The 10765-nt window shown below is 38.3% G+C and overlaps 2 protein-coding genes across 4 annotated transcripts in view; one reads left to right on the forward strand and one right to left on the reverse strand.

Annotated features, from left to right (window-relative positions):
• Positions 1 to 10765, forward strand: part of LOC125019927 (H-2 class I histocompatibility antigen, Q10 alpha chain-like) — a 175597-nt gene that overhangs the window by 46650 nt on the left and 118182 nt on the right. The window lies entirely within an intron of this gene.
• LOC125019928 (H-2 class I histocompatibility antigen, Q10 alpha chain-like) overlaps positions 1 to 10765 on the reverse strand; it is a 333056-nt gene that overhangs the window by 6242 nt on the left and 316049 nt on the right. The window lies entirely within an intron of this gene.

Here is a 10765-nt window from a genome sequence, read left to right on the forward strand (position 1 = left end):
TGGAAATACTCAGGAAAAGCTTTACTAGTGTAAAATGTGAGTAGCAAAATACACAAAAAAGAAAGTAAAAAATAAGAAAATAAATATGAATAGTGTATGTATTTACCTGGTGCTGTGGACCTGGACAAAAACCCATGTGTTTATCAGTGGAGAGCAATGAAGAAGAAATAATAATAATATAATCAGACGTCTGAGGAGCGAGCTGTGAAGTCACTGGAGAATTTTAGAAAACGTCAAACAGGAGCAAAGAGTTGCTCCACGTGGCCAAATTCTAAGAACGTTCTTGAAATCCTGATGTTTGCTAAGAACTTCCCTATAAAGTTGAGAGTAGACTGTGGTAAAGATAAAAGGTATAGGTGAGGTTTAGAGTTTCTGAAGCAGAGGAGAAAATGATGGAAAGAAGAGGCAGGAGAGATATTCTCCAAACACTGAATGAATTAAAGTGAATGAAGTGAACGGTACAGATTGGATGGGGCAGGAATCCCACAAACTGAGCGAAGCCGAGTCATTTCACCCTCATTAACAAAAAAATGGATGAAGAATAACAATGAATGGAAGCAAATAAATCCAAGTAAATATTAGAGGTGTTAGCGGATAAATACAATGTTTTCAGTTCCACGTTCCAGTGTCTGTAATAAAACATGCAGCACTATGATCAAGGGACAAAGGACAAGTGTCTCAACTAGTCTGATATCTAAGGGACTGAGGAGTTTGTTATTCAGGATCATAAACCATCACTCATTTCACCAGTTTAAATCTGCAGTAAAGTGTAAAAGGATCCCACGCTTCAGGGCAGGATTATAAGAGAAAAGATAACCAGACGTTGACTAAGTCACTTTTATTCATTTCTGAAAGCCATTCACAAAAAGAGAATAAACAGTAAAATCAGTTCTTGTCCGATTAAAATAACCTTTAATAATAATCTGCTGGAAAACAATGAAATGAAACCATCCAAAAACATCGTGCTCAGAACTTAAAGCAAGTAAAACCAAAGTGGTCCTCAGCGGGAAATGATTATTCATGATAAAAATGTAAAAACAGAGATAATACACAGGGTACATTTCAAAATAAAAGAGCTCAATATCCCAATCTACAAAATAGAATTCACTGAAGACAGGCGCATATTTAATGATGATTAGCTTTAAAACATGAAGAAGAGATTTACTAGTAAAATAATAAAATAATAATCTGTTCACAGCAAAGTTCTGTTGCTGGTACCAGGTCACACTTATACAGCTAAGGAGTTTAAATCTAGAGAGTAACAACTATTTACATCCAATCATTCCTGATGTGTCTGGTCACAATACATCAGATTAATATAAAATTATGATGCCAGTGTATCGACTTCAGACTGTTTGTAAAACGTGGTTCAAACTATTCAATAATCCAGATTAAGGCACCAATAAAGTTCTACTTTAAACTTTCTGTTAATATTCTTCTTGTTTTAATTCTGTTTTCTTTTCTGATTTTAAATTCATTTGAAAGTTTCTCCCTGATTCTTCTACATGAAACAGATCACTAATCTAACATGAACCAGGTTTTAAATGTTCACCATGAAGAAATCTTTCTAGTTTAATCTCGACTCTTTAAAGTCTAAACCCCGGGATTAGTTTCATTTCTTCCAGCTCGCTCTAAAAAACGCTCCTGATTCAAACAAGTTGATTTAAATGTCACATTGAAGAAGATTGGAAAATACTTATTAACTCAGGAAATCAATAGAATCATGTTCAGCTGTTGATTCATCAGTTTTCTAAGCTACAAAAAGTTTCAGTTTAATTTACATTCCTCTTAGTCTAAGTCTCCTTCTCACTGATGGATGGACCTGATGTTTCTGATGAAGTATTTCTGGAGACTTCAGACGTTTGCTGGATCATTTCTGTTCAGGAATTCTCAGCCTCATCTTTGCCGCTGTCTGCAGGCGTCAACATCAGAGTAGATTAGTACAGGTCATAATAAAACATGGAGGTCATCAGATGTTTAAGCTTCTTCTCTGGAAATGATTCTTTCTTCCATTTTAAACTCCAGGTCATGAAAACAACCTGCAGGATGTTCTCACTGATACTTACCAGGGGCACTAGAAACAGGGGCACTAGAAGCAGCATCAGTAGAAGAAGTAGAGGCTCCAGACTGAGAGCCACTAGAATCAGAGCCAGCAGAATCATCAACACCAGAGTCAAAGCTTTTGTCGCTGTCCAGAGACGTCTTAGACTCTTTGGTTCCTGTGAAGAAAATAAAATGAGGTTAGAACCAAAAAGTCTCTCCAGCTCCTCTTGTTTCACTGAGGATTCACCAGAAGCTAAAGACACAGGTCAGTGTGTCTGACAAAGAAACATCTAGAGATGAATGAAGTCACTTTCTACATGAATGTTTCACTGCACAGACTAAAACTGAACCATGGAATAAAAACTACTGCATCACATTCATGTTCATGAATCCTGTAGAAATATTCTCTCATTTCATCCATTTTACATCAAGACACAATCAGATCAACTCTCATCATTCTCATAGATCTTTACTGAGGAACACACTTACGCTTCAGGGGAAGATCTTTACTGCCTCCAATCAGATTTTTTAATATTCACACATTTCCTACAAAAATGCTTCACGCAAATAAAAATATAAAACATTACAACAAGAAACCATATTAATTTAATTAATAAATTATATCATAAATTTAAAATTAGAGCAGGCGAATCAATTCATCAACAATCACTTCAGTCAAACACTGTTTCATTTTAAATGTGAATATTTTAATAATGTTAATTAGCTTTAAGCTAACTCTGGTTCTAACAGCACATGGTGACGTTTACAGGACTGTAGCTGGATTAATAACATGTCACTGATATAATAAGTGAATCAGTAACAGAGAAATAAAACACTGACCTGGTGGAGGAGGAGCTGCAGCAGCCGGCTCTCCACCTGTGAATAAAAACAGTTGAAACATGTTATTTGTCTCATATTTCTGCAGCACTAACAGAAATTATGACTTTTACTGAGCAACGCTGACTCTGTTCACACTCCCCAACACAATAACACCAATAACTTTCAAATGTAGAGCTGTGACATGACTCTCATAATGAACCAGTCTCTTCAGTATTTATTTGCTGTTTCCTTGTAATGAGGAGGTCTGATAATCATATAAAGTCTGTATCTTTGTCATATTGTCCCTTTACTTCCACACTGTTGTAACACATGAAGCATGTCTCCCAGAGTGTCTGGATGAATAAGCAAGGACGTCCCTGAAGAAGGCGTTGGATGGCAGCAGAGGAGGTCAGGTCTTTCTTTATGGGGCCTGGCCTGGTTCGGCTCAAAGAGTCAACATGAAGCCACCTTCCTGTGGATCCCCCACCACCAGGAGGAGGAGGCATCGGGGTCAGGCACGACTGGGTCTAAGCTCATGGACTACGCTGGTGGGAAGGAGGCTTCATCTCCATGAATAGTGCCGGACTCTGGAACCAAACTCTAGAAGAGGAGCTGGACTGTCTCCAGTTCTGTAGGTGACTCTATCTGGGGACTCCATAGATCTCCCAGGAGACTCCAAAGCCCATGTGGGCAGAGTGGAGGGGAGTGATTGGGAGGAACAGTCTTAACTGGGATTCAGAAAGGTGCAGAGCTGTCATCTGTCCATCACCTGGTGGTGAGTTGGATCAGGTGGTGGGTGAGGCTGCCAGTCAGACCTGGTAAACCCAGACTTGTAGTGAGGGGGGCCCGGGAACAACTGTTGGTGAGATCTTCGATGTTGACCTCTGGAAGAGCTTCTCATGCATCCTGGAGGGGAGGTGGGTACCATGGGATCCTAGTGGGCCATGTTCAGATCCTCCACTGAAGAGGCGGTTTCCCAGCCTCACATGCTGCCTCCTGTCAGACAGGAAGTCTGTGGTCCTCTGCTCCTATAGGTGGAGTCAGTTTGTGCGGTAGCAGGGATTGATGGGTGGTGTTGAAGGCTGAACTAAAATCCACAAACAGGATCTTGGCATACGTCCTGGGGGAGAGCAGGTGCTGGAGGAGGAGGTGGAGGTAGTCATGGAGTCTAGTGGTCCTTCGCTTTTTGGGATAATGATAAAAAATGAAACCATGTAATAAAAACTGCTGTGTCACGTCTGTAGAGGAAAACACCACTGACAGTAAAAGACTTCATGTGGACTGTATCTCCAGTACCGTCCATCCGTCTTCTTCTGCTTTTCCCGGGTCGCAGGGGAAGCAGCATCAGCAGGGAGGTCCAGTCAGTCCTCCCCCCGGCCACTTCCACCAGATCCTCCGGAGGAACCCCACACTGTAAAAAAAAAAAAAAAAAGTAATATAACGAAATTTTACTGTCTATTTTTACAGATTATTTATGTATTTTGTAAATACAGAAACAATCTGGACAATCAACGAAAATAGGCTGTGATTTTACATGTCAAATGTAAAATAATGAATGAAATCAATGTAACTGTGAAAACCTGACATTTCTGTTCTTTTACAAAAATACGCTAGAAATACAGATATTTATTGTTAAAATATGTTCACAAATGTATCGTAATTTTACAAATATCTGTCTGTTATTTAATGGAACAAACTGTAAAATTCAACAAAACTTCAAACTTAAAAAAAAATAAATAAATAAATTACTGAGAAATTATTAGTAAAATAACTATTTAACACTGTAGGCTATTGTGTGTATATATATATATACAATCCAATATAAACGGGTCCCGTTTGGATTTGTCGACAGAAACGGTTGGAGAAGAAGAAGAAGAAGAAGAAGAAGAAGAAGAAGAAGAAGACGAAGAAGAAGAAGAAGAAGAAGAAGAAGAAGAAGAAGAAGAAGAAGAAATGCCATTGGCTGTTGGGACACTGAACATCCGTCTTTGACGTTACCCTAACAAGGTCAACAACCACCACGCAGCTGTTCCCGTTTGGTCACAGAAAATTGGAGCAAACAGCAGCTAATGTCGAGGCTGGAGGAAGGACGAAGGCAGAAGGCAAGTATCAAACTGTAGCTTAGTAGTATTAGCTTTATTTACCACATGCCTCTGACTTTACTCAGTCGACAAAACGAATCCGCTAGCATGTCATCTATTGAAATGTTAGCTAACTATAATGACAAAAGTATGGCCGGCGGCGTCTTCACGTGGCGTCTGCCAGTGTTAGTCATAGATATATGTCTATGAGTGTTAGTAGTCAGCCAGACCAACCACTTTTTATTTTATTTACACTAACGTTAGCTTAGTACTTAACAGTGAGTCATTACGTTTACTTTTATGAACTGACTGACACAGGCGGAGAGAAAGAGGAACAACATTTGTTTAGAGCTGCAACAATGGAACAATAATCGATTATTAACCCTCTTCTACATTTTTCACTAGTTTTTCAAGTGGATTTTCTTTGAAAGAAGAGAGAACAAAAGTTTTATAAATGATACTGAGATTTGGTAATGGTTTATTTCAACCAGTTACTCTTTCTTAAAACTAATATTTTCATCTTCCTCTTGCCTCTCACAAATATAAGAGGAGCGACCTACTCTGCCTTTTTCAAGGTTTTTCACATTTTCATTTTGGTTCAACACTAGTCAGTGGTCAACATGAAATTCAAAACAATACTAAAAAATATGTAAAGGATAAGCTAACGATCATCTTCTAGTTTATTGAGGGGAGATCTGCTAACACAGTTTAGGTCGACTTTTTCACAACCAGTAGCATTTATTTTGATTTCATTATTCAAATTTCATGATTCATCTTTTTTTTCTTCTTTCTCTCTGCAGATAAGTGGTGAGAGTTGATTTCATGGCATAGTCTTGTGGTTAAGAACTCCACTCCTTTCCATGCTGAACTGTACAGTGAAGCAGTGCGCTCCACAGTAGGAGAAACCTTAGTCAAATAACCCAATGTTGAGCAGCTACTGAGATGCAGTGGAAAGGCATTCAGTACAAAAAGGGTCTTTCTGTGTTTAAACCAAGGTGAGGCACTTGAATTCAGACAGATTCAGCTCATGCTTGTGATGCAGGACCAGCACGTATACTTTGTTACACCTCATGATGTGTCCTATGTGCCAGCATTTGCATTGTATGAAGCATGAAATGTTGGAAGCCTGAGCAGAAACTACATTATTACCATTTGCATGTGTACAAGCTTTGTGGGACAAGAGTAATTTCACTGAAGCATAGCATTGTTGACTCCGAGTCATCTGGAGTTTGAGAGATTAAAATCTGACAGTAAAACAGTATTTTTCATCCCTTCTAGTCCTCCTAGTCATGGATGCAGAGAGTCCGCTTCTGTCTTTCATCAAATCAGTGCCTAAACTGAGAGACCCTGAGCCTTTGCTGGAGCATCTGCAATGTTTAGGAGTTGAGGACCTGTCACTGCCACTGTTTAAAAAGACAAGTATGTGTTTCAATTTGTACAGAATAAACTTTCACATTAAAAAATGTGCATAGTCAAAATCTACTTATTAGGTCCACCTGCACTAATCAATGCAGTCCAATACAGCAGTTCTACTCAAATTATACTTCAAAGAATCTTCTCTTCATTTTTGTTGATGTTTTGAAAAAGGTGATGACTATACACTACACCTTGTTCATCATTGATTTCAAAGTGGGTCTTAGTGGTGGTGTACTGCATTATATTGAGAAAGGAACAGTTTAAAATATATCAATGGCTACTGAGGATAGAATTATGTAAGGTAATAATATACCCACATTGAGCTATGTGATGTCTGTGTTTAAATATTACTACTATCTGTCCTTTAATAAGGCCAACAACATGTCTTGGACATTCCTCCAAGCAGCCAGAGCAAACAACAGTTGAGCAGAGCCAGTACCAGTACAAGTCCAGTAACATAGTCTGACCAGATGCCCCTCTCTGGTGACTACATACATCTGTTGCACACAGTTACTCTTTTGGGTTAGATGGGCTGAAAAATAATAGAATCTACCTGTAACTTAGTGTAATATCAAAATCAGCAGCAGTGAATTGACAGTGTGCTTAGAAATTAGTATCATCGGTTGGGTCTATCTTCTCTAGATTCTGATTCAGTAGCAAATGGCACACAACTAATGATGGGATGGGATTATGGGATGAACACAGGATACTTTATCACAATGTACAGAAAAAAATGACTTTTGTATCCAGCAGTAGCAATAGTTCCCCCAACAACAATATGTTGTTCATTTAGTTCCCATGTATAGTCAGTCTGGTGTGTGTTTTCTTTGTAGTGTGTTATGTTGAGCTCTTGCAAGCTTGTCTGTCCCAAAGCAACGGTGTCGTCTATAGTGGGACTCGTGTGACTGCTGTGGTGTTGGAAAAGGCTGTATCTTCTTGCACCTTTATCCTGGTCCTGCCTCTTAAACTGTTATTAGCTGTTGTTATTTAATAACCACTAATGTTTTCTGTTTTCTCTCAGGTGGTTACAGCTCAGAAACTGCAACTTCACTACGATCAACAAGTAGTTCAAGTATGGACACCACACCTCGTCAACTGTATAGAGCAGGGGTCGGCAACCCGCCGCTCCGGAGCCACATGCAGCTCTTTCGTTCCTCTGTTGCTCGTTCACTTTTTCACTCTAACTAACTGCCTCAGAATAGCACAACTAGTCACTCATCAGTCAATTAACGAGAGTTACACAACAACTGAATGACACTGAATGCCACACCACACTCACGGTTGTAACATCAACCAAAAAAACTCTGAACTCCCACAGTGCATTGCAGCTCAATTACTAGTTGCTACCGAGTATTTAATTCAAATGTATTTTTATTTTAGTGCGTTAGTTTTTTAAATATAATTCTAAATTTGAATTAATGGTGATCTTTTAACATTAAAATAAAATGTATATAATTTTTTGTTGCACAAAATATACGCCACAACTGCCGACGTGCGACACCGACCGGCAGGTCCAGCCCGCTATTCATTGAACTTTTCGCCAACCACAGATAAATCCCCGTTATGTATGCATAATGAAATTTCGTTTTCTCTGTAGCAGTTTTTTCATTTCATAAATGCAACACACTATGGGCCTACCATAGAGGTGAAAAGGATATATGCAGTCTTATCTTCATTTTAGATGTCAAAGGGGTTTTGTGGCTCCCAGTGTTTTCTTTCCAAATGGCTCTTTGAGTGTTGAGAGTTGCTGACCCCTGGTATAGAGTATGGATTCATTCCAGTGACGTTTCACCAAGTTTCTAATCAGTGTTGTGGATGTATGGTGACTTGTATGTAAATTGGTAACTCAACTATTTTTTTTCTTTCTTTTTTTTTTTTTTTTTTACTTTTTTCTTTCATTACCAGTTCAGTTGAATTTTGTTTTGTTTTGTTTTTTTGTTTCAGAACCAGTCATTTTAATTGAATAGATTTTTGAATATTGCTGTAATAATGGCTACCTGCTACAGTTGAATAAAAATACGGAGAATGGGAAATTGTAGCTGTTCTTGTTCAGCTTGGTCTCATTTTTTCTCATGTTCTCATGTTTTGAAAAGATCAAGTTATTGTTGTATACTGTTATATTACAGCTAATCTAATAAAGCCTACAGCCTTTTTAAATAAAATAATGCCATTAAAACAACTAATAAGAGCACATTTCTGTAACTTTAAGCATTATTATTCATATAACAATGTTATTTGCCGTCTTTATGGGTAATTTCATTATTTTAAAATGTAAAATGTTTGTAATTAAACGTTAAAAACAATGTAAAACAATAAAATATCCATTTGATGTTTTCTAAAATGAACAGTAAATTCTTGCAATCTAACCAAATATCTAGTTTTGCAACAGTTTTTGACGTGTTTTGAAAGATTAATCACATTATTTTGTGTCATATACTGTTGTATTACATCAAATATAAATTATTATACAATCTCTTCCCATAAAATGTCATTTTACAACCGATTAATAACAGCACATTTCTGTAAATTTAAGCATTATTGTTCGTAATACAACATTCATTTACCATATTTCTAGGTGATTTAATTGTTTTAAAATGTGTTTCTGTGACGTAATTCGCAAAAAACTGTGATGTCTACTGCTCAGGCATACTTTTACCCAGAGACTCCATTTGAACTTTAAACAAGACACAAGCCTTGTGTATTGGTGGATTAATCCATGTTTTGATAGGTCATATAGTTTTTGATCTGTCACTGTTGATGTTTTTGGGAGAAATTTTGAGTTTACAATGGGTGTGTATTGCGTGGAATGTTTGTGTCAGAGTGTGTGACATCATCAGTTAGAGTGAAGGAAAGTGTCTGAAATTGTCTGAAACTTTTGTCTTTCCATTCTCGTCCCCGCCACAACTTACACACTAGACACAAGATTCTTCCCACAGTTGTAGACAAACTTGTTGTGTCTCTCACAATGTGCTCGTCAAAGCAGTGAGACGTACAGAATTTAAACTGTGAGCCTGTTCGCGGTCACGTCCTTGTCTGCTCTCCATTCACTCCAATGCAAAGATTTTCTGAAAGAAGCAGAAGGACCCCTGTTTTTAACTTACACGTGTCTCCAAAATATTTACTCTAGAAAGACAAATAACATGTCAAAGTCTTCAGGAAGGTCTGATAGGAGCTACCGTTTTGTCGCAGAAAGCAAAAATGTGAGACCAGCAAATAGGGAGAAAATCACCATCTTCTCTGTGTCCAGGCCCAGCGCACTTCTGTCGTCATTGACAACCACAGCCCTTTGCCATGGTAACCCATGACCTGCTACTGGGTTAACAAAACAATTTTTCGTGACATATGAGGTCGATGAAGTGAACTCAAAACTGCTCTCGATGCATCGTTACATCCTCAGTATCAAGAGATAAAAGTAACAACAGAGAGACACAATGAACAATGACTACAAGAAGACAACCAGTGAGTTACACTGTAAAATAAAGGCAAAGTAAAAATAAACAGCCTCTGTAAAATACTCACTGCCTGGTTTGATACTACTACTACTAATAATTCCTTTATTTATCACTCCTGGGAAACACTCTTAACATGTGGTTGAAGCTCCTTCATCTTTGATTCCAGCTTCATTCTCTGATTAAATGATTCAATGAGAAGCTTCTACAATGTCTCCACATTTATTCCATCTAGTGTTAATCTCCAGCTCATCCCAAACATTCTGTATGGGGTTCAGGTCTAGACTCTGGTCTGGTCTCATGCTCCCTGAACCACTGTTTCTCTACTGAGCCCCATGAATCCTGGTGTTATCATCATGGAATATGGAAGAAAAAACTCCATGTATGGAAGAACCTGGTCATTCAGTGTATTCAGGTAGTCAGCTGACCTCATCCTCTGGGACCAAAGTTGATGAATGTTAATGTTTATTCTTATTCTCATCACTCTGGACCAGGTCAGACTTTATGACCTTCCCCCATGTCTCCAGAGTCCAGTCTTAGTGCTGCTCCCTAGCAGATTGGAGCCTTTTTTACCGGTTGTCCTCCCTGATTAGTGGTTTTCTGTTCAGTCACAGTCCCTTGACTTCCCTTCACATTGTCCCTGGTGTGAAATGCTCTTCCTTCCACTATTAAACACAGCCCTGAGTTCTACTGCTGCTTTTCTTCCAAATGTTTCTCCATCAATTAGGATTTATTTCTTCCTGGTAGACCATGGTTCTCCACTATCCTTCCAGTCTTAATCACCATGAACTAATTATGAGCTATGAGCTCAGTTACATCCAGGTTGTGTTTGGACCAAGACCAGATTTATAACAGAGAGAAACACTCTCTGAATCACTTCAACATTATTTTAGTGTTCATGAAAATGTAAACATGGACAAACATCTTTCCTTTCCATTTCTTTCTTGGTTCTTGCAT

Source organism: Mugil cephalus, chromosome 14, assembly GCF_022458985.1.
Source record: "Mugil cephalus isolate CIBA_MC_2020 chromosome 14, CIBA_Mcephalus_1.1, whole genome shotgun sequence".
Classification (NCBI taxonomy): domain Eukaryota; kingdom Metazoa; phylum Chordata; class Actinopteri; order Mugiliformes; family Mugilidae; genus Mugil; species Mugil cephalus.